The following is a 23660-nucleotide window of genomic DNA, read 5'->3' on the forward strand; positions in this document are numbered from 1 at the left end:
CAGACAACGCGAGTTGGCAATTTGCAATACGGGAACGACCTGCTTCGTGCTCACTGTTTCTAGAAATGTATTTTAGTGGGTGCCTAATTAGAAGAGACGCCTCCACTTTGTGTATAGTGCTCAACCCGACTTATTAGTCGATGCCTTTGCAATGTCCATGCATTCAAATAATCCTGGTGTGGGCTGACGGCTCATTGTGTAATTTCCCTGTCATGATCGCACACCTTTTTCTTGCTGCCTTCGATTCCACCCTCCCGTTAACCCTTCCACCTGCCCCACGCTGTCATTTGTCGTTGCCAACCGCCTTATTACAACAGCAGTGACACGATATGGAGTCACCCCCCCCCCCACCCCTCCCTTCTACCAAGGATGCAATGTTTCAAATCGATTTGATGGGGAATCCCTTGCAACCTGGAAGATACATAGAGTATTCTGTTGTTGTTGTGCGTGTGTCCGAGCCTCTTCCCTGTCCAATTCTTGCAGGGGGGATTTAAGGGCAGAATTTAACCAAATGCAATTGGACATTAGCAGATGTAAGCCAGAGTTAAATGGGGACAATGCACGTCCAAAATACTACAGGGTGAACACAGCATGACCACACAAGCCAGCTCTAGTGATCTTTGTGTCATTATTGTAATGCACGGAGCATCGTTGGAAACACGAACGTTGGTCACAGTGCTCAATGTGCAAAATACACATTGGTCTAGTTTAGAAAAACAGCATGCTAACAGGCCCTCTCGGGCCACCGAGTCCATGCCGATCACCCACTCACACTAGTTCCATGTTATCACACTTTGGTATCTGCTCCCTACACACCAGGGGCAATTTTACAGAGGCCAATCAACCTACAAGCCTACACGCCTCTGGGATGTACAAGGACACCGGAGAACCCGGAGGAAACCCACACAGTCACGGAAAACGTGCAAACTCCACACAGACAGCACCCGAAGACAGGATCAAACCCCGTCTCTGGCGCTCCCCCCCCCCCCCCCCCTTACATTCCCAAATGGGTCTGAGTGTAGCCATTCCTTTCACCAATAGGGCTGGGACCTGACTGACAATGTATCCACCCCGCCAATTCCCAGCTGTTGATCCACAACCCAAAGCGATCTCGCCCATTCCCCAACCTGACCTCAGCACCGGAATCAATGAGCTTTCCCCACCCCTAGGCTCTGTACATGGCTAGATGATGCCTTTCACCGCTGACCACAATGGAAGCCTTCATCGTGCCCACTCCCCACTTGCTGTCTTGGTTCTTGTGGCACGGTGGCGCAGCGGTAGAGCTGCTGCCTTGCAGCATCAGAGACCCGGGTTCGATCCCGACTACGGATTCTGTCTGTACGGAGTTTGTATGTTTTCACCGTGACAAACGTGGGTTTTCCCCGGGCGCTCCGGTTTCCTCCCACACTTCAAAGGCGTACAGGTTTGTAGGTTAATTTGGCTTCGGTAAACATTGTAAATTGTCCTTAGTGTGTAGGATAGTGCTAGTGTGTGGGGATCGTGGACTCGGTAGGCTGAAGGGTCTGTTTCCGCGCTGTATCTCTAAACTAAATTAAACTAAAGTAAACAGTACATTTTCATTCCCCAGGAGCAAAAATTGTATTGGGAGCACTAAAATTCCAAGACTGCTTTTAGGGTGTGCCTCTTGTGGGAGGAATGTCCTCATGCACCAGGATAGCAGGACTTGAAAGTTTCATGGTTATGAAAACCATATTTACGACACACCGCAGGAAGATATTTCTCTTTACAAGGTGGCTTAGCAACAGCTGGGATAAATTCAGAGCAAGAGTTTGAAACTAATCAAGGAACTTGCCTGCAGATGAATTGAACTGGACCAAGACACTGGAAAGTGAGATCATTCTAGCTAAAGGGTTTCCTCTTCCAAACTCATTCAGGGCTTGGTTTAAATAAAACAAAAACAATATCGAAAGAAAAAGGTGGCGCCTTGGTGGATTAGTTTAGTTTCATGTAGTTTAGATATACAGTGTAGAAACAGGCCCTTCGGCCCACCGAGTCTGCGCCGCCCGGCAATCCCCACATATTCACACCATCTTACACACACTAGGGATAATTTACAATTGTACCAAAGCCAATTAACGTACAAACCCGTACCTCTTTGGAGTGCGGGAGGAAACCGAGGATCTCGGAGAAAACCCAGGTGGTGATGGGGAGAACGTACAAACTCCGTACAGACAGCTCCCGTGGTTGGGATGAAACCCGGGTCTCTGGTGCTGGAAGCATTGTAAGGCAGCAACTCTATCACTGCATCACGTTGTTCTGGATGGTTTGCTTGGTTGAATGGTTATGAGTGGTTATGAATGTTTACTTAGAGAAGTAATTGCAGCTCATGGGTAGAGACAGAATAGAGCAGAAAGGAGGAAATCAGTAGGAAAACAAAATGATTAGTTATGATCCAGGCATTGCTGCCTAGGGCAACACGAGTGCCCATCCCTCAATGCATGCCATTGTGTGGGTGGAGCTGAGTCACTGTCTTGAACTGCTTTCAGATGAGGACACTCCCAAAGTACTGTGTAGGGAGGAACTGCAGAAGCTGGTTTAAACCCAAGACAGGCACAAAAAGCTGATCAGCTGGTCAGGCAGCATCTCTGGAGAAAAGGAATAGGTGATATTTCTGGTTGAGACCCTTCTACAGACACAAAGTGATGTTGGGAAGTCTCGGGTTTGAATCGAGCATCAATAAAGCAACAGCATTATTTTTCCCAAATATAATAAACTGATCAATAGAACTCGGGTGATCTGCTTTGTTGTAACTGTGACAAGCAAAGAGTCTTGGCTATTTCAGCCATTCCTTTCTTGTGGATGGATGTGTCGCAGACAATAGGAGGTCAGTGGACATTCTGCTACCTTTTTCCAATCACCCCTGACACCCGCACTAGTCAAGAATCTCTCTCTACCCCCTCCCAGGAATGTGCTCCAGATTCCAAACGTTGTTTGGGAAAAAAAATATCATCAAATCCCATCCACATTTCCTGCCCACTACTACAGAGAACAGTTTTTTCATGATATATCCCATTAGCTCCCTTCATAATTTTGTTTACGTCAATAAGGTTCCTTCTCAATCTTCTCTGCTCCACGAAAGCAAACTCAGCCCAGGCAGTCTCTCCTCCTAGCTGAAGCACGTGTGCCAGCTCTGAAGATAGTTACAAAGTACTGGGTTAACTCAGCAGGTCAGGCAGCATCTCTGGAGAGAAAGGGCGGGTCACGTTTTGGGTCGAAACCCTTCTTCGGACCGAAAGTAGAGGGGAGGGAGAGGGGCGGTTCCTTCCTTGCCCTTTTTGTTTCAGCTCTGAGTCCCATCCTAACCTTGCTTTTGTCAAAGGTGAATGGCATGAATGTTGAAATGGTTAATAGATGACGGGGAAACAAGTGCAAGGTGTTAATACCGCACATGCTGAACAGAGAGCAGAAAGAGGTTACTTTCCTCATGTTGAGAAGGAGCGCCCTGCTGTTATTCTGCAGGTTATCCTCAGTGAAGAGGACTCTGAAGTCATGTGAAGATAAAGTGATCTATTTGTGGCCTGGTGCCTTCCAGGCAGCAGGTGAGCACGTCTATGCGAGGACACAGAAACAGCGGTTACATCTGAAAAATTCAGCAGGCTTCCCCTTTGAAGTTTGCCCGGAGGAAATGCTGCACATAGAATAAACTCACAACACTCAGAATAAATAAAGATGAAGTAAAAGGTGCCGATAAAGCATGCGATGTAACGGCCCTCTATTGTGTGGGTGTTACCTCATCTTACAGGAAAACCGGCTGCCCAGCGGATGGATATGGGACATCCTTCATCAAAGATTCCCTCCATCCCACCCATGCCCTCTTCTCACTGTTACTGGCAGGAATTGCAGCAGCCTGAAGTCCCACACCACCAGGTTCAGAGACAAATGCTAGACTACAACCCTGGTCACTCCCTCTTCTCCTCTCCCCCGACAGGCAAGAGATACAGATCCAGAGAAAACTGGATAGAGTGGATGTGGAGAGGATGTTTTCACTGGTGGGACAGTCTAGTACCACTTCAGAATAAAAGGACCTTCCTTTAGGAAGGAGATGAGGAGGAATTTCTTCAGTCAGATGGTAAATCTACGGAATTCATTGCCACAGAAGGCTGTGGAGGCCGTCAATGGATATTTTTAAGGCAGAGCACGATAGATTCTTGATTGGTACAGGTGTCAGGGGTTATGGGGAGAAGGCAGGAGAATGGGGTGAAGAGGGAGATATAGATCAGCCATGATTGAATGGCAGAGTAGACTTCATGTGTTGAATGGCCTAATTCTGCCCCTATCACTTATGAACTTATAAAACACAGACCTCTAGATTCAGGAACAGTTTCTTCCCAGCAGTTATCAGGCAACAGAAACATTCTATCCACACCTAGAGAGCAGTTCTGAGCTACTATCTACCTCATTGGAGACCCTCAGACTATCTTTAATCGCACTTTACTGGACTTTACCTTGCACTATATGTTATTCCCTCTATCATGCATCTGCACACTGTGAATGGCTCGATTGTAATCATGTATTTTCTTTCCACTGACTGGTTAGCACGCAACAAAGGCTTTTCACTGCACCTCAGTACATGTGATGGTAAACTAAACTAAACACTTGTAACCATTGGGTACTTGAACCAACCTGCACAACCCTAACCCAACCTCAGCAACGGAATACTACAGACCACCTCTACACTCACATGGACTTGCTTTTTAATTGTACTCATTGTTTTTTTGCAGTCTTTTTCCTTTCAAGGCGCCTTCAAGGCCGGCTGCAGAAGGCATCCCCCAGGTCACAGAGGCAGTCGGGCGAGGAGAGGGGCGTTGGATTGAGGGTGCCCCAGTATTGCCCACATGTGGACCGGACTTGGACTTCAGACTTTCTTTGTCAAGCTTCTCAAGTTTGAGGATGAAACAACCCTGATTAGACTGATCCAGGATGGGGAGGAATCTGCCTACAGACAGGAAGTGACACAGCTGCTGTCCTGGAGCCTTCGTAACAACCTGGAGCTCAATGCTCTAAAGACGGTGGAGTTGACAGTAGACTTTAGGAGAGCTCCCCCTCCCCTCCCCTCCCCTCCCCCCACTCACCATCAACAATACCATAGTCACATTTAAGTTCCTTGGAACCACCATCTCCAAGGACCTTAAATGGGGGGCTACCATTGACTCCACCGTCAAAAAGACCCAACAGAGGATGTACTTCCTGCGGCAGCTGAGGAAACACAATCTGCCACAGGCAATGATGGTCCAATTCTATACTGCCATCGTAGAGTCTGTCCTCACCTTCTCCATCATGGTCTGGTTTGGCTCAGCCACCAAGCACGACATCCGGAGGCTGCAACGAATCGTTCGCACAGCTGAGAAGGTTGTTGGCTGCAACCTTCCCCCCATTGATGAACTGCACACTGCAAGGCCCAGGAAGCGAGCGGGTAAGATCATCTCTGACCTCTCTCACCCTGGCCACAAACTCTTCGAAGCACTTCCCTCTGGAAGGCGACTCCGTACTGTCAAAGCAGCCACAGCCAGACATAAAAACAGCTTCTTTTTTTCCGCAATTAGTAGTTCTACTCAATAACCAAAAGTCTGTAGTCTCTTTTTGCTCTGGTTTATTTCACTCACATGTTTAAACTATAATGTTTTATTCTTAATGTTTTAATGTTTATGCTTTATTCTTAATTCTTTACTGTATGTTTGTGTTGTTACTTGTGAGCGGAGCACCAAGGCACATTCCTTGTATGTGTACATACTTGGCCAATAAACGTATTCAACTTTTACTTTTTGGCAGTAAACGGCGCCAAAATATAGCAACTGTGCATTTGTGGTTAGGCAAAAAAAAGTCACTGTGCAGACGTGACGATAAAGAGCCATTGAAGCTTTCACTGTGCTGTGAAATTATTGCAGAATATAGATGCAATTTATGGATAATTTAGCGCGGAAACAGGCCCTTTGGCCCATCAGGTCTGCGCCGCCCAGCGATCCCCGCACATTAACACTATCCCACACACACTAAAACCTAAAACCTGCACGTCTTTGGAGTGTGGGAGGAAACCGAAGATCTCGGAGAAAACCCACGCAGGTCACAGGGAGAACATACAAACTCCGTACAGACGGCGCCCGTAGTCAGGATCGAACCCGAGTCTCCGGCGCTGCATTCGCTGTAAGGCAGCAACTCTACCGCTGCGCCATCGTGCCGCCCACTATGCTTTGTGCATTGCCCGAGTCTCTGTGCCTGTGAAGCAGCTGTAAGCCAGATTGTCATTGTGCCTGTACCTCACTGTGCTTGTGCACGTGACGATTAACTCAGGCTGGGAATCTCCAGAACAGCCATGACTTGTTAAAAGAACCATTCCCCTTTCCCCCCCCACTCCCTCTGTCCCCTCCGGGACACAAAGCTCCCAGGAGAGGAGAGGAGAGGGACGTTGGTCCGCGAGAACTGCTGCAGCAAACGGAGCACGAGGGCCAACCGGACTTTGAATAACGAAACGTATCGAAACGTATCTTATCGAAACGTATAAGATGATTAAGGGGTTGGACACGTTAGAGGCAGGAAACATGTTCCCAATGTTGGGGGAGTCCAGAACAAGGGGCCACAGTTTAAGAATAAGGGGTAGGCCATTTAGAACGGAGATGAGGAAAAACTTTTTCAGTCAGAGAGTTGTGAATCTGTGGAATTCTCTGCCTCAGAAGGCAGTGGAGGCCAATTCTCTGAATGAATTCAAGAGAGAGCTAGATAGAGCTCTTAAGGATAGCGGAGTCAGGGGGTATGGGGAAAAGGCAGGAATGGGGTACTGATTGAGAATGATCAGCCATGATCACATTGAATGGCGGTGCTGGCTCGAAGGGCCAAATGGCCTACTCCTGCACCTATTGTCTATTGTCTATAATGGCGCCAAAACATGTGGGCGCCAGCATGTGCAATAAATGCAAGAAGAACTTCACTGTGCAGTTGCACATGTGACAAATAAAGCACCGTTATAGCATCGAATCCGTTCACTAGTTCCATCCTACACGTTAGAGGCAATTTACAGAAGCTAATTAACCTACACATATTTGGAGTGTGGGAGGAAACCGGAGCACCCATAGAAAACCCACGTGGTCACAGGGAGAACATACAAATTCCATACCGGTAACAACACCGGTAGACAGGATCGAGCCCAGGTCTCTGGTGCTCTAAGGCAGCAACTCTACCGCTGTGCCACTGTGCCACCCATATTCGATGTATAAGATCATGAGGTGAATAGATATGGTAGATGCAGAGAATCTTTTACCCAGAGTAGGGGAATCAAGAACCAGAGGACACAGGTTTAAAGTGAGAGGGGGAAAATGTAATGGGAATCTGAAGGGGAACTTTCAGAGGCAAGAACAAATAGCTTTTTGAAATAAAATTGCACTATGATGTTTTATTTTCTGAGCGACCTGGGACATTTTACCTTTAAAATTAACCTTAGGATATAATTAAAGGACTGCAGTTAAAGGACTGCAGTGTGGCCCAGTGGCACAGATGGTCGAGCCGCTGCCTCACGGCACCCAAGAGCTGGGATCGATCCTGACTTTAGGTGCTATCTATGAGGAGTTTGCACATCCTACCTGTGACTGAGTGTGTTTCCTTCCGGTGCTCCGGTTTCCTGCCACATCCCAAAGACCTGCGGGTTTGTATGTTAATTGGCCTCTGTAAATTACCACTAGTGTGTGGGGAGCAGATGAGAAAGAAAGTGAGATAACATGGAACTAGTTAAATGGGTGATCACTGGTCAACAAGGGCTGAAGGGCCTGTTTCCATGCTGTATCTAAAGTAAAGTGGTTTCAAAGAATGCAGCGAGATTTCAGCAAGCAAAAAACTAGTGAATAATGAGCAAGTGCATTACTTAGTGTTTTTGCATTCGTCTCTACTCCAGAGGATAATCTGAACATTTAAAAAATGAAATGGTGTAAAGTTTAAATACATTAACAGAGCCACTAGATGATGCTGCTTTGGGAATGGAAAAGTGGCCAGACATCATTTTAGCTAAATAAAAATAAAGTCACCGCTGGCACGGTGGCACAGCGGTAGAGTTGCTGCTTTACAGCGAATGCAGCGCCAGAGACTCAGGTTTGATCCTGACTACGGGCGCCGTCTGTACGGAGTTTGTACGTTCTCCCCGTGACCTGCGTGGATTTTCTCCGAGATCTTCGGTTTCCTCCCACACTCCAAAGACGTACAGGTCTGTAGGTTAATTGGCTGGGCAAATGTAAAAAAATTGTCCCTAGTGTGTGTAGGATAGTGTTAATGTGCAGGGATCGCTGGGCGGCGCGGACCCGGTGGGCCGAAGGGCCTGTTTTCGCGCAGTATCTCTAAATCTAAAAAAATCTAAAATCTAAATGTAGAAACAAGGAACTGCAGGTGCTTGGTTTCCAAAAACGACACAAAGTGTTGGAGTAACTCAACGGGTCAGGCAGCATCTCTGGAGAAAATGGATAGGTGATGGTTTGAGTTGGGATCTTTCTTCAGAAGAAATATGAAGGATTCCGACCCAAAATGTCACATATCCACGTTCTCCAGAGATGCCACCTGACGCATGGAGTTATTCCAACACTTTGTGTCCTTTTTAGTTCAAGCCAAATGCTGAGATATGAAAATACATTGCACGGGAAGGTGCCTTTCGGCCCATCGTGTCTGTGCCAACTCTGAGAACAACCACCTCATTTCCATTCCCATATTTAATTCCCCATAACTTGCTCTGGCACACACCCATCAATTCTCCCAATTACAGACACAAAATGCCAAAGTAACTCAGCAGGGCAGGTAGCATCTCTGGAGTAAACAGGAATAGGTGACGTTTCTGGTCGAGACCCTTCTTCAAAATGATAGTCATGGGAGAGGTAAAGTAGAGGTACTAAAAGGTACAGAAGAAATCAGAGCCGGCACCAATGATCCAGGAAAGCTGAGCCCACAATGGTCCATTGTTGGCTGGGGAGGAGGAGATAACGAAGGGATGAAAACAGTGAAACTAGAAAGACGCCTCGGGAGGGGGAGGGATGGAGAGAGAGAGAGGGAATGCAAGGATTCCTTGAAATAGAGAAATCAAAAATCATACCGCTGAGTTGAAAGCTGCCCAAGCGAAATATGAGGTGCCGTCAATTCACCTGTCACCCGCTTACACTGGGATAATTGGCAGTTGGCAATAGATCTACTAAATTGGCATGTCTTTGGGATGTGGGAGGAAACCAGAGGACCGATTTAACAGGATCTGCTTTCTTCACTATTATTCTCTGGATGACTCTACCTTTGATGATGTAGGGGGGGAAAATAGTTCATAAGTAATTAATGACAAGCATGAAATCAAACACCGTTGCAATGAATGCTACAGCATAATTAGAACCGTACTTCATTCAGCTTCTTCACCAGCAGTTCTTATCAATCAACATACAAAGTTAGTGGTCACCCTTTCCTCTGTTTAACGACACCCATTAAATAAACCTCAAAAAGTAGAAGCAACGAACTGCAGATGCTGCTTTACACAGAATGAAAACTAAATGTTGCAGTAACTCAGCGGGTCAGGCAGCATCCCTGGAAAATATGGATGGGTGATGTTTCGGGTTGGGACCCTTCAGACTAAACCTCGCTAAACCTCATATGTGGCTAGGCAAGTGGCCCGATAAACAAGTGAAAACATTTCCTTCCCCAGTTCTCTTGAAGGGTCTCAGACCTGAAACAATTACTTCGGTGCTGGTTCGAAGGGCCGAATGGCCTCCTCCTGCACCTATTGTCTATTGTCTATTGAAACAAAGAACTGCAGATGCTGGTTCATGCCAAAGATAGACACAAATTGCTGGAGTAACTCAGCGGGTTGGGCAACATCCTTGGAGAAAAAGGATAGGTGATGTTTTCGGTCGGGACCCTTCTTCGGGCATTTACTGTTTCTCTTCTACTGGAAATACTCAACAGGTCAGGCAGTAGCCGTGGAATGAGACGTAAACTTAATGACTCGAGTCAAATGCCGCTGTTCTGACAAAGGCGTCGTCCACCTCAAACATTAACACTGCTCTTCCCGCAGATGCTGCCTGACCTTCCGAGTAATTCCAGATTTCTGGCATCTGCTGCTCTATTGATTCCCAATAAGCAAGTTACCCGGTAACAAGGCTTGTGTAGAAAGGAACTGCAGATGCTGGCCTTTTCCAAAGATAGGCACAGAACTCAGTGGGTCCGGCAGCATCTCTGGAGAAAAAGGATGGGTGACGTTTCAGGTTGGGGCCCTTTTTTAGGCTCCCACCTTGTCATTACATCCTTGCGATTCTTCAGGTTGCTCTCTGGTAAAGGAATGTTCACGGCAGAAAGGTTTGGTTTTACCTATCCAGTGGAAGAAATGAATTAAAGCTGCTGATGAACATGCAGCATCCGTTTGATAACTCTCAACTCGAGCGTTATTTCTCATAATGGCAAACATGATAACAGCTCACAAAAATCATATTAATTGCAAAAAACAACTGTTTCAGATGTATTTCAAGAGCTGTGTACATCCCCTCTGCAAAGAGCCAGTTAATGACTGTGCCATTATACACACATTCTGGTGGTGTTTTCGCATTGAAAGTGCAACTATTAGTTGAAAAGCATTTGGTTTATAGTTTGAAGAGATTACAAGGGAACAGAAAACCTTCCTGCCACCTCTTAACCACAGTGGCTCAGCACTCAAACACTGTTCATGTAAAATAGAAACATAGAAAATAGATGCAGGAGTAAGCCATTCGGCCCTTCGAGCCAGCACCACCATTCAATATGATCGCGGCTGATCATCCAAAATCAGTACCCCGTTCCTGCTTTTTCCCCATATCTCTTGATTCCGTTAGCCCGAAGAGCTATATCTAACTCTCTCTTGAAAACATCCAGTGAATTGGGCTCCACAGCCTTCTGTGACAGAGAATTCCACAGATTCACAACTCTCTGGGTAAAAATGTTTTTCCTCATACAGCTATCAAAATACAACCAATGTGGAAATTTGGAAAGATAGAAATTGGAAATTGCTGGCAATAGAACATAGAAAAATACAGCACAGGAACAGGCCCTTCAGCCCACAATGTCTGTGCCGAACATGATGCCAAGATAAACTAATCTAATTTGCACGCATGTGGGAGGGATATTGCACAATACTGGGCAGGCTCAGCAGCCTTGATCAGGGACAGGAGCTGATAATTTGGGTACAAGTCTTTGTTCAAATGTTTATTTCTCAAGCGGCCTCAAAGCTTTAGACTTCTGACTTTAGAGATACAGTGCTGACACAGGCCCTTTGGCCCACGGCAACCAGCGATCAACCCAGACACTAGCACTATCCAGCACCATCCTGTCTAGGGACAACTTACAATTTTACCAAAACCAATTAACCTACAAACCTGTACCTTTTTGGAGTGCGGGAGGAAACCGGAGCACCTGGAGACAACCCAAATCCTGACTACATATGCTGACTACAGACAGCACATATTCTGACTACATGTGCTGACTACAGACAGCACATGAAGACAATAGACAATAGGTGCAGGAGTAGGCCATTCGGCCCTTCGAACAAGCACCACCATTCAATCTGATTATGGCTAATCATTCTCAATCAGTACCCCGTTCCTGCCTTCTCCCCTTACCCCCTGACTCCGCTATCCTTAAGAGCTCTATCTAGCTCTCTCTTGAATGCATTCAGAGAATTGGCCTCCACTGCCCTCCGAGGCAGAGAATTCCACAGATTCACAACTCTCTGACTGAAAAAGTTTTTCCTCATCTCCGTTCTAAATGGCCTACCCCTTATTCTTAAACTATGTTCCTTGGTTCTGGACATCCGGAGGAAAATAACAAGGTCACAGAGAGAACATGCAAACTCCACACGGACAGCACCCGAGGTCAGGGTCGAACCCAGATCTCTGGTGGTGAGGCAGCAGCTCGGCTGCTGTGCCACTGTCACCAGACTTCTGAATAGTTCTTCCAGAAGCAAGGGTACTGTCCCGATTTTCTAACCAACCTCATTGCAGATATCAGACCTTTTCTCTTGATCTGTAATGCTATGAAATTATATTCTTCTGCACTCCGGTATTTTTCCCTTTGCTCTATCTGTTGTACATATGTTTAGCTTAATTGTGTTCAAGTATAGTATTATATGTTTTGATTGGAAAGCACACAAACAAAAGATCTTCACTGTATCTCGATACACGTAACATTAATATAAAATGTAAACCTATTGCCCAGTTTATTTCAGGTTTTCCGCATCTGCATTGCTTTGATTTTCAGTCATTGGATGACTATATGGGTGCATGTATTGTACAATAATAAATGATCACGCCTGCCTCACAGCCCTCAGTTCATTCATCTATTGACTTGCAAAGCTTTTGCCACTAAAAGTATGCTGTACACACAAAAGCTACACAATGGAGAACTGTGAAATACATAATTAATTTGAATCGCGAGATGTGTCTGTATAATTTGCTGATGAATTCAAGCGTGCTTGAGCAAGATTACCTATTAAATCTAATGTGCACGAACTGGAAAATGTCTTTGTCCACTGGAGACTCCGCTATGCTCTTGTGATAGACGTTAGAGACCTTCACAGCAGTTGCCAAGAGCAGATCCCACTGCTGGTCACTGTGTTGTCAGAGTGGTTCCTTAACAGTGGAATCCGAGCCAGACACAAACTCCCTTGTTTGATCGACTTAGATTGGATTAATTTAGTTAATCCGATTTGGATTTACACTCAGGTTCCGACAATGATTATGCCTGTATAGAAGTTGGGAGGGCATGTTGCAGTTATACAAGACGTTCGTGAGGCCACGTTGGGAGTATTGTGTTCAGTTTTGGGCACCATGATATAGGAAAGATGTTGTCAAGCTGGAAAGGGGGCAGAGAAGATTTACGAGGATGTTGGCAGAGCTCAAGGGCCTGAGCTATAGGGAGAGTTTGAGCAGGAATTAATAAGAAAAGCATGCATTTATGATATTAAAGCATTCCACATTTGACAGCCATTATAGACAATAGACAATAGGTGCAGGAGTAGGCCATTCGGCCCTTCGAGCCAGCACCGCCATTCAATGTGATCATGGCTGATCATTCTCAATCATCTCAGAGACTGGTCAGTGGACCCAAGGCCACAGACTGGAGATCAGGGATTCTGGTTTGAGGAAGAATTTAGAAAGGTAACTTTTCCAAACCATGATCCCTCATATTTTCTTTTTTAAATTCCAGCCCCAGGGATTGGTGCATCCATTCTCCTCTAGACCCTTCAGCCTACCAAGTCCGTGCCAGCCAGCGATCACCCCGCACACTAACACTATCCTACACACACCAAGGACAATTTTACATTTATACCAAGCCAATTAACCTATTAAACCTGTACGTCTTTGGAGTGTGGGAGGAACCCGGAGAAAACCCACGCGGCTCACGGGGAGAAAGTACAAACTCTGTACAGGGAGCACCCATGGTAAGGATCGAACCTGCTTTCTTTCCTGAGCAGGTCTGCTGTCTCCCAGGCTCTCTCAGAGCATGCGAGCTCAGAAATTAGATCGCACAGCTGCTGTTTATTTCAGTGCTACTTGATTGGCGATACATGTGCCTCAGAGTAAAACGTGCTGATAGCTGCTCTCACACACAGTTATACACTAGGCTGCCACCCACCAACACCAGTCCTATACCAATCCTATTTTACTCTTCAAACATTCACAACCACTTCCCCCAGATCCTGCTACTCACTTTCCCACTCGTGACAATTTACAGTGGAGAAACAAGATGCTGAAATCTTGAGCAAAAGGCAAACAGCGGGATGAAATCAGCATCTGAGAAGGGAAATGGACATATGATGTTTCAGGTTGGGACTTTCCTTTTGTGCAACAGTGTGGGAATAGGCCCTTCAGCCCACCGAGTCGACGCAGACCATCGATCACCCATTCAAACTAGTTCTACGTTTCATCTGACACTCTCATCCAGTCCCAACACACTTGGGTAATTTACAGAGGTCAATTCACCTACAAACCCGCACGTCTTTGGGATGCAAGAGATCATTGGAGCACCTGGAGGTAACCCATGCGGTCACGGGGAATGTGCAAACTCCACACATCCAGCACCTGAGGGCAGGATTGAACTGAACTTGGGTCGTTGCTTCTGTGAGGCACTAGATCTGGAAGCTTCACCACAGTGCCATTTGGTTTTTGCACCATCCTCGAAATTCGACCAGGAAAATCCTGAGGATTTCTCACATCTGATAGACCTCAAATGACAACACTCTTCGTACAACACAAACTTAACCAAATTCCATCATTGGAGCCTCCTCGAACACAAAGTTTTCCCAGCATGGCAGTGAGCCTGGTCTCCACATCCATCTTGGATGTTTGGTACAACCCACCCTAACATTATGGGCAGGCAAATGGGATTAGTGAGATGGAGATGGAGAAAAGGTTTGGATGGACTTGGTAGGTCAAAGGACCTGTGCTGTAGAAGAAGGGTCCTGACCTTTTTCTGTGTTGTAAAACCTTGTAGTTACTGAGCATGTAGAAAGGAATTGCAGATGCTGGTTTATACCAAAGATAGACACAAAGTGCTGAAGTAACTCAACGGGTCAGGCAGCATCTCTGGAGAAAAAGGGTGGGTGACTTTGCAGGTCGGGATCCTTCTTTACTCCAGCACTTTGTGTTGGTCTGAAGAAAGGTCCCGACCCAAAACGTCACCCATCCTTTTTCTCCAGAGATACTGCCTAATCTGTTGTGTTACTCCAGCACTTTGTGTCTATCTTTTGTATTTACTGATCTTTGTCCCAGCCCACTGAAGCCCCCCACCACTCCCCCAAGCCCTCCGATGCAGTACCCAAACTCCACCCAACTCCACCACAGCCTATGTAACCAAAAACAGATGATCCATTCACTAAAAAGATAGACACAAAAAGCTGGAGTAACTCAGCGGGACGGGCAGCATCTCTGGAGAGAAGGAATGGGTGACGGTTCGGGTCGAGATCCTTCTTTACTCCAGCACTATGTGTCGGTCCGAAGAAGGTTCTCAACCCGAAATGTCTCTCCAGAGATGCTGCCTGTCCCGCTGAGTTACTCCAGCTTTTTTGTGTCTATCTTCAGTTTAAACCAGCATCTGCCATCCCTTCCCACACTAAAAAGAAAGTTGAACTTGGACTGAATCAGAACAATGCCCGAGAAAGACAAGTAAAAGCCTGGCAGCAGCCTCACTCTTACCGTCCAACCTTTATCTAACCTCTCGCACAATCCCCCTCTGGCTTGTTTGCTGTGCAGCCACATAGTTAGGAGCTGCTGCATGGTGTTCCATCATTGACCTCGCTCGGTAGCTTTTAACTCATTCTTCTTCACAAATTACATTTTTAGCTTTCATTCCTCTAGCCGCCAGGAAAGGCAAAACGTAAACTTTAAACGCGTCTCCTTTCATTCAACATCACAAACCTTGACCCTTTGGCCTTTAAGCAGAGCACAACAGATTTTGCCAATTTTGGAGTAATCCCTTTCCAATCCTACTGGGAAAAAAATAATCCCTTTTACTGTTAATGTGGAATGAGCTGGACTAATATGGGGATGGGCGTGGGTTTAGTTGGTTTTTCTGTTTTAGTAACTTTGTAAGCATGGCGGCGACATTTCCTTTGCGATTGCAATTTCTGGTCAAACAATAATTACACTCCTTAAAGATTGTTTATTAAAAATAATCATCGAGGGAGATCTCATGATTAAATCTATGTTAATGGCTAGAGGAAATTATCCTGCAGAGGAAGTCGAGACCAGGTTAGAGATCCTGCATATTAGTAGTTAGATAGATCAGAGAAGCCATCATTTCGCTCTTAATAAAAGGACCAAGTCTGATAGTAACTTCTGCCGTCTCCATGTAAACATCGACTCCAGGAAATTGCTGTTCAGAGTGTCCTGCGGCTTCACAAGCTCGGCATTAATAACAATTCTCCACTAGATTCAGCGTGGCTGCAATATTGATTCACTAAACACATCAGAAAATGTAGCGACAAATAATTTGCTGCGGGAACTAGGTAGGCTGGGCAGCATTGGTGCGAGGAAAGGTGTTTAAGTGCCTGTTGGAAAGGCACACGAATCTCCAGTGAATACAGAGATATGGATTATGAGCAGGCATAAGAGACGAGTTTATCTCGGCATCATGTTCGGCACAGACATTGTGGGCCACAAGGCAAGTTCCAATGCCGCCCTGCTCTCTGTTTCTCCGACAGAGGCGTTCATTTTCGAAGTCAGGAAGTTTAGAGGAGCATTCTGCTGACACTATCCTTAACACAAATCAAGAACTGGTGTAGGTTAACCACGACAATGGAGCAGAAAGGAATCGAGTGCAAAATGTGTCAACTGTACTATTGAAGATACTGTACGGGAGAAACTGCACCTTACAAAAAGTGTTCCACAATGGCATTGTTGTGTGTCATGTCAGAGCTGGGTGTTTGCACTAACTAAATCCTCAGAAAACAAAAATTGCAATTCATCACAATTTGTTGGTGTAATTTCTCAATGGCACCCAGAGGGTTCAAAGGCCAATGAGAGGGGATATTATAGAAACATATAAAATTCTTAAATGATTGGACAGGCTACATGCAGGAAAATGTTCCCGATGTTGGGGGAGTCCAGAACCAGGGGTCACAGTTTAAGAATAAGGGGTAGGCCATTTAGGACTGAGATGAGGAAAACCTTTTTCATCCAGAGAGTTGTGAATTTGTGGAATTCTCTGCCACAGAAGGCAGTTGAGGCCAATTCACTGGATGTTTTCCAAGAGAGTTGGATATAGCTCTTAGGGCTAACGGAATCAAAGGATATGGGGAGAAAGCAGGAACGGGGTACTGATTTTGGATGATCAGCCATGATCATATTGAATGGCGGTGCTAGCTCTAAGGGCCAAATGGCCACCTCCTGCACCTATTTTCTATTTTTCTATGCATCTATAGGGTAACTCAGCAGGTCAGACAGCATCTCTGGAGAACGTGGATAGGTTACATTTCGGGTCGAGACTGGATCGATCTGCACTAAGCCAGGGATTTCAAAATGAATTCTATGAATTGGTAAGGAATCAAATGAGACTCAGCGTGCTCATGGTTCATCAAAATCTTTCTGTCACCTTACCCCCAGTGGAAATTTCTAAATATGATGGTGATCCTTTACAATATGAAACTTTCATGGTAGCGTTTGAAGAAGGAGCGGAAATGAAAACACCCCATCCCCGGGCACTTTCCCCTGCAACCACAGGAGATGCAACACCTGTCCCTTTACCTCCCCCGTCAACTCCATCCAAGGACCCAAACAGTCTTTCCACGTTAGACAGAGGTTCACCTGCACCTCCTCCAACCTCATCAATTGCATCCGCTGCTCCAGCTGTCAACTTCTTTGCATCGGCGAAACCAAACGCAGGCTCGGCGATCGCTTCGCTCAACACCTGCGCTCGGTCCGCCTTAACCAACCTGATCTCCCAGTGGCTGTGCACTTCAACTCCCCCTCCCACTCCCAGTCTGACCTTTCTGTCATGGGCCTCCTCCAGTGCCATAGTGAGGCCCACCGGAAATTGGAGGAACTGCACCTCATATTTCGCCTGGGCAGCTTGCAGCCCAGAGGTATGAACATTGACTTCTCCAACTTTAGATAGTTCCTCTGTCCCTCTCTTCCCCTCCCCCTTCCCAGATCTCCCACTGTCCTCCTGTCTCCACCTATATCCTTCCTTTGTCCCGCCCCCCTGACATCAGTCTGAAGAAGGGTCTCGACCCGAAACGTCATCCATTCCTTCTCTCCTGAGATGCTGCCTGACCTGCTGAGTTACTCCAGCATTTTGTGAACAAGTCACAGAGATCGCTTACGATTTCTGGAGCAATACACAAGCGGATATTCGAAGCAGCTTGTTAAGAGCTGTCGACATTTTCCTGCGGATGAGGTCTATCAAATGGCAAGAGAATTGCTTGAAGAGCATTTTGGTAACAAACAGAAGATTGCTAACGCATACATGAAAAAGGCCTTTGCTTGGTCGGTTATCAAGGCGGAAGATGTGAAGACTTTGCATGAGTTTGCGATACTTCTTAGGGGTTGTTGTAATTCAATAATAAATAGCGTCCACATGGAAGAAAAGAATGTTGTTAATAATATGAAGGCTATCATTCCAATCTTTCTAAAACTGCCCTATAGTCTCAGAGAAAAGTGAAGAGATAAAGTAGGCCTGATACAGGAGGTTGACGATAGAGAGGCCATGCTTCCTGACCTGGTGAATTTCATGGAAAGAGAAGTACGGTTAATGTCAAACCTATGCTATGGGAATATTCAAGATCCTAAATCAGCAACTGTCAAAGGCTCTACCTTTACAAAACAAAGGGAAGATCAGGACCTAAGGAAAGCAGTTTTGCTGCTGCCGTAATACCCGTATGGTGGCCTGATGGTGATGCACAACAAGATCTCGTTGAATACTGGATGAAGGTATGTCTCTTTGGAGCAGTGTCATCGCCAAGTTGTGCAAACTTCGCATTGAGGAAAACCGCTGAGGACAATAAAGCTCACTTTCCAGAAGAAGTGAGAAACACAGTAAGGAGCAATTTCTATGTGGATGATTATTTAAAATCCATGTCTACGGAACAAGAAGCAATTCAAATGGTAAAACATTTGACTTCCCTCTGCAACAAGGGAGGATTCATGCTATCGAAATGGATTAGCAACAGCCGTGCTGTATTGGAAACCATTCCACTAGATAACAGAGCCAAGGAGGCCCGGGAGTTGGATTTGGACAAAGACAATCTGCCTATGGAGAGAGCACTGGGATTCCACTGGTGCGTTGAAAAGACGTGTTCAAGTTCAGAATTTCGATTCAGAAGCGACCATGTACAAGACGGGGCATCCTGTCTGTGATTGTGTTTATGACCCTTTGGGATTTCTTGCATCATTTACACTACCAGCCAAGTTAATTTTGCAGGATCTCTGTAAGAAGAAACTTGGATGGGATGAGAGTATAACGCAAATCTTCTCTCAGATCAACAAGATCTCGGAGTTCAGAGTGGACCGGTGTATGAAGCCTACAAACTTTGGTCGAATCAAATTTGCACAGCTGCATCACTAATCTGACGCAAGTGAAAGTGGTTACGGTACTGTTTCATATCTGGGACTGGAAAATGATAACAATGAAGTACATGCTGCATGCTTAATGGGAAAGGCCAGAGTGGCACCATTGAAGCAAATGACGATTCCCAGGATGGAGCTTGCAGCCGCAGTCTTAGCTGTCAGAATTGACATATTGCTGCAAAAAGAACTGCAGCTTAAGCTGGAGGAATCCACCTTCTGGACTGATTGCATGACAGTGCTTGGGTACATCAACAATGAAAATAAACGTTTCCTAACATTTGTCGCAAACAGGATCTCTTTTGTAAGGGATGCTACTAATGTATCACAGTGGAAGTATATTAATACCGAGGAAAATCCTGCGGATGAAGCCTCTAGAGGATTAACAGCAGACCGTTTCTTAAGCAATAAGAGATGGATCAATGGGCAAAAGTTTCTCTGTAAACCAAACCGAGAATGGCCAAAGTTTAACCTGGAAACTGAAATCTCTGCTAATGATCCGGAGATCAAGCAAGACATCTTAGTGAACGCCATTATTAAGGACCCATTGGATTCAACAAACTATTTAATTACCCATTTCTCATCATGGAATAAGTTGAAGACTGTGGTAGCTTGGTTCCTTAAATTAAAAACAATGCTTTTGCAGTGAACTCGTAAGAGAAAGGAAACTCGGGCTGCTATGAGTAGCTTTGAAAGGATCCTGGCAAGCTGAAAGAAAAGGTTGACAAAGAGATGCAAGTCTTTAAGGCATCATACCGGGGACAGCGTTTATGTCTGGGTGATCTTTTTAAGGCGGAAAATGCAGTTATCTCTTTCTGTCAAAGACAAGAATACAAGGAAGAGCTATCAACATTACAAGCTGGTGAACATGGTGTTAAAAGAAGTAGTTATTTATACAGGCTTGACCCGATACTGGATAAAGGACTTCTGAGAGTAGGTGGTCGCCTAAATAAACTAGTGATGTCTGAAGAAGCTAATCATCCTATTATCCTCTTGAAGGACTTTCATATTTCAACATTGCTGTTACGACATATTCATGAACAGGTCGGACATGGAGGAAGAAATCACATGTTGTCGAAACTTCATAAAAGCATACTGGAGATCATGCCAGATTTTAAAGGTTTTGTGTGTACTGTACGACTTCAGACTAAGGACAACATCTTGGTAAGACCGATAACCAAGATATGTCTGCTTCTAGAAGGTGAAGGAGAAGATTGAAGAATCGCTAAAGAAGTTTGAATGCCAACATATAATACATATTACATTTGTTTTTGATAAATATTAAGCTTTTATAGCTCATTTTAATATCTATTGGTAATTGCTTCGTTATATACGCAGAACAATTAGGGGCCGGTGTGTAGGAGCCATTTACGCTTAATTTAGTTACTGTCATTGTATTATGGCTGTGTTTAATATTCCTAGTTTTTGTCTTTTTTGCATGCTTGTGGGTGCGATTTGATACGTAATGGGGAGTGTCTACATGGGAGGAGGTTTGCCTTGTGACAGAGATTGTGGGTCAGTTTAGTCTCGGAGGATGGAGAGAATACAGTTTTTTACCACACTCGCGCCAGTCACACTCACGACTGCCACTCACAAGGACCACACCGTAATGACTACATGATTTTTACTGTATTGTTTGAAGAAGAAACAGTTGATAAGAATGAAAAGTTATGAATTACTCTTTGATTTGTGCTACTTTAATAAAGACCAATTAATCAAGAAACAGCGTTTGGAAGATTCGTTTTTGTTATCTCAGAGTGCAGTGTGTGCATAGCTATACCTCCATTCCATCCCCGAGCAGTAATGGCTATCGAAGTTGGACTTTGAGAAGGTATAGAAACTGCATTAAAGTAGGTGCAGGAGTCGGCCATTCGGCCCTTTGAGCCACCACCTCCATTCAATATGATCATGGCTGATCATCCAGAATCAGTACCCAGTTCCTGTATCCCTTGATTTTGTTAGCCCCAAGAGCTATATCTAACTCTCTCTTGAAAACATCCGGTGAATGGGCCTCCACTGCCTTCTGTCGCAGAGAATTCCACAGATTCACAACTCTCTGGGTAAGAAAATCTCTGGGATTTTCATCAAATCCTCTTGCTATGAAGGCCAACAAGCCATTTGCTCTCTACACTGCCTGCGGTACCTGCATGCTTACTTTCAGTGACTTATGTACAAGGACACCTAGGCTCGTTGCATCTCCCCTTTTCCCAATCTGAAACCATTCAGAGAATAATCTGTCTTCTTGTTCTTAATTGATTACAAAATCAGTCCAATATAAATCAGGCCACAAGATTTGACCTGCATATTTGAAAATATAGATCTCAAGAGAGAGAGAGTGTGTGTGTGTGTGTGTGTGTGTGTGTGTGTGTGTGTGTGTGTGTGTGTGTGTGTGTGTGTGTGTGTGTGTGTGTGTGTGTGTGTGTGTGTGTGTGTGTGTGTGTGTGTGTGTGTGTGTGCGCGCGCACACACACACACTTAGGTCAAAGCTGCTGCTAAATTTTGAAAGGAAAATTTGCATTTATATAGCATTCATGACTTCAGGCCATACAAAATGTATTTACAGTTAGTAACTGACATTTTTAAATATTGTAATTGCTACAAATGTAGGAAATGCAGATAAAAACATGGAAAGCCCAATAATCTCCTACATATGTCGGAAGGTATAGAGGCTTAGATAGATTAATAAAAGCAGCTTGAGTATGAAAAGGGACATATGCTTAGGTCTGATGATTACTAGGCTTGGGTCGAATTAGAAGGAAAAGAGTCAAAGTCACACAGCATGGAAAGAGGCCCTTCGATCAGGCCCGGGTATAAGGGATTATGGGGAGGTGGTAGGAGAATGGGGTTAAGAGGGAGAGATAGATCAACCATGATGGAATGGTGGAGTAGACTTGATGGTCCAAATGGTCTAATTCTGTTCCTATCACTTATGAACTTAACATATGAACATCCATGCCAACGAAGATGCCCTGACGAAGCTAGTCCCATTTACCCACGTTTGGCCCATATCACTTGAAACGTTTCATATCCATGGTCATATCCAAAACCTTATCAAAGGTCTTCTTATTGTACCTGACTCAACTACCTATTCTAGCAGCTCATTCCATATACCCACCACACTTTGCCCCTCAGGTTCCCATTAAATCTTATCTTACTTTATACCTGTGCTCTCTAGTTCTTGATTCCCCTAGCCTAGGGAAAAAAGACTAAGCATTCACCCTCTCTATTCCCATCATGATCTGGTACACCTATTTTAGATCGCCCCTTAGCCTCCTGCGCTCTGAGGAAATTAGTCCTAGCCTGCCCAATTTCTCCTTATAGCTCATACACTTCGTGTCCCGGCAACTAAATCTTCTCTGCACCTTCTCCAGTTCAATGGCATCTTTCCGATAAAAGAGTGAACAATACTCCAAGGATAGCCTCACCAAAGCTAAGGACATTCACAATAAGAAGCAAAAATGTAGAGTCGTACAGCATGGAAACAGGCCCTTCGGCCCAACTCAGATGCCCAATTTACACTAGTCCCACCTGCTTGCATATGACCCATTTTCTTCTGAACCATTCCTATACATGAACCAGTCCAAACCTTTTTTTAAGGCTGTTCTAATACCTGCCTCAACTACCTCCTTTGGCAGCTCATCCGATATATCCACTATCCTCTGTGTGAAAATGTTGCTCCTCCTGTTCTATTAAATTATTCCCCTCTCACCTTAAACCCATGTCCTCTGGCTCTTGATTCCCCTACACTGGGTAAAAAAATCATCCTGCCCATTCCCCTATGCATTCCCCTACTGATCTTATATACCTCTTTTAGATCATCGCTGAGCCTCCTGTGCTCCAAGGAATATAGTCCCAACCTGCCCAACCTCTCCCTGTATCTCAGCCCCTCAAGTCCAGGCAACATCCTTGTAAATCTTCTCTGCACAGATAGTGAAGATGGTTGTGAAAAATTGCAGCAGGATCTTGATCGATTGACCAGGTGGGCTGATGGAATTTAATGCAGAGAAATGTGAGGTGTTGCATTTTGGGAAGTCTCACATGGGCAAGCCCTACACAGTGAATGGTACGCCTCTGGGAAGTGTTGTGGAGCAGAGGGATCTAGGAGTACAGGTGCATGGTTCCTTTAAGGTGGAGTCGCAGGTAGATAGGTTGGTAAAAAGGGTGTTTGGCACATTGGCCATCATCAGTCTGAGTATTGAGCATGGAAGTTGGGAGGTCATGTTGCAGTTGTACAAGATGTTGGTGAGACCGCATTTAGAGTATTGTGTTAGGTTCAGGGCACCACGTTAAAGGAAAGATGTTGGCAAGCTGGAAAAGGTACAAAGAAGATTTACAAGGATGTTACCAGGGCTGAGGGTGTGAGCTATAGGGAGAGGTTGAGTAGGCTGGGACTCTATTCATCGGAGCACAGGAGGATGAGGGGTGATCTTATTGAGGTGTATAAAATCATGAGAGGAATAGATCGGGTAGATGCACAGATTCTCTTGCCCAGAGTAGGTGAATCGAAGACCAGAGGACATAGATTTAAGGTGAAGGGGAAAAGATTTAATAGGAATCTGAGAGGTAACCTTTTCACACAAAGGGTGGTGGGTGTATGGAACAAGCTGC

The 23660-nt window shown here is 45.2% G+C and overlaps 1 protein-coding gene across 4 annotated transcripts in view; it reads right to left on the bottom strand.

Annotated features, from left to right (window-relative positions):
- Window positions 1-23660, bottom strand: part of LOC144595096 (CRACD-like protein) — a 145931-nt gene that overhangs the window by 87123 nt on the left and 35148 nt on the right. The window lies entirely within an intron of this gene.

Source organism: Rhinoraja longicauda, chromosome 7, assembly GCF_053455715.1.
Source record: "Rhinoraja longicauda isolate Sanriku21f chromosome 7, sRhiLon1.1, whole genome shotgun sequence".
NCBI classification, from domain to species: domain Eukaryota; kingdom Metazoa; phylum Chordata; class Chondrichthyes; order Rajiformes; family Arhynchobatidae; genus Rhinoraja; species Rhinoraja longicauda.